Below are 1,173 nucleotides of genomic sequence, written 5' to 3' on the forward strand. Positions count from 1 at the left end.
GTCTTCGTTCACAGACTTCTACAACTTTCAGACTTCTTTAATAGAAGTCTTCACGTGTGTACTTCTCGCGAGATCACTGTTTTACGATTAAAACTAGCTCAATTTTTACACGATTCCCAGCGATCTTGGCTGAGGCCAAGAGACTCGAGACGGGCCCTCAATCTTGTCGAGTGCGTTCGTTGTTCATTCCGTACGACACGTTCGCTGAACGTCATAGTAACTGAGGACGGATCCGGCGTTGGACGAAACGCTAGAGACGCGCGACTAAACGAATGCGTACGGAACGAACGCGTAAAGGCAAGACGAACGTGTACATAGGGAGTGAAGAGAGAGCTGAGGAGCTCGAGCCCCGCCATGTGGTGCGTCTATTTCCGTGCTTGCTCTCGACCGACACGGCGCCTCCGAATGGATCTCCGACTCAAGCGGGTTCCTTCTTGCTGCTCTTGATTGATCCGCGCCGCGTAACTTCTCATGGTCGTGGTCCACGTGGCTTGTCAGTGGCGTCCACGCGCGTTGTCCAGCGAATAATAGATGCATCTCGTTGTCTTCAAATATTCAGACTTCCGGATATTCTCCAATGTACTCCATTATTTCGTGCCGACTGCCAAAAGATATGTACACAAGGCGAAAAAAAATTTTTTTTTTAGAATATTAGAGAGAGGGGCTGTTCACTCACTACTATTGTCTCAGATTAATTATAACGTCAGAAGCGAGAACACAACACAATAAGAATTCTTGCAAATTATATATAAATATAATTATATTTCAATAAAAAGTTTTTAGAATATTAATAAAATAGACTTATATAAAATATATCGAAAACTATCTTTTTGGGGGGAGAAATTAATAAATTATATTTATATTTCTAAACAAATAATAATAAGGGGCAAAGTAAGAGTCAACATTTCTTTGAAATTAACAAAAGAATATATTATAATTAACAGAGGTAAAATTACATAACGCAAAAATTAGAATCGAAATTACGAAAATAATTACAACTTATGCGATCATTTGCGAAAATTGATTTTATTCTGCGATTTTTTTCGTTATGTTAATGTCTGAAGAGGGCTTTATCCGGTAGCCGAAACTTGTAACTTGTAATTATTTTCGTAATTTCGATTCTAATTTTTGCGTTATGTAATTTTACCTCTGTTAATTATAATATATTCTTTT

This window comes from Trachymyrmex septentrionalis, unplaced genomic scaffold, assembly GCF_001594115.1.
Source record: "Trachymyrmex septentrionalis isolate Tsep2-gDNA-1 unplaced genomic scaffold, Tsep1.0 scaffold7, whole genome shotgun sequence".
Lineage (NCBI taxonomy): Eukaryota > Metazoa > Arthropoda > Insecta > Hymenoptera > Formicidae > Trachymyrmex > Trachymyrmex septentrionalis.